Here is a 311-nt window from a genome sequence, read left to right on the forward strand (position 1 = left end):
TTACACACCCATTCATTTTTTCACTGACTCCCACAATGCCCTGTAGCCTACCTGGGACTAACTTAAACGATATTTCAGTGTATGAAGTACTCTACGGTAAATTTCACCCATACTCATGTCCATACAACTTCAACAAAATAGAAATAAAAGAGAAACAAACATACATGAAACATACTACTAAATTTCAACAAAAAAAATATCACCAAAATTCATCAACTCGGCATCAGCCAAGCGATCAAGCCAAGAAGCATTCTGTAACAAACAGGGTTATTAAAATTTATTTCGCCATAAATTCAAGATGGTTGCAAAAA

This window comes from Penaeus monodon, chromosome 30 (assembly GCF_015228065.2).
Source record: "Penaeus monodon isolate SGIC_2016 chromosome 30, NSTDA_Pmon_1, whole genome shotgun sequence".
NCBI lineage: Eukaryota > Metazoa > Arthropoda > Malacostraca > Decapoda > Penaeidae > Penaeus > Penaeus monodon.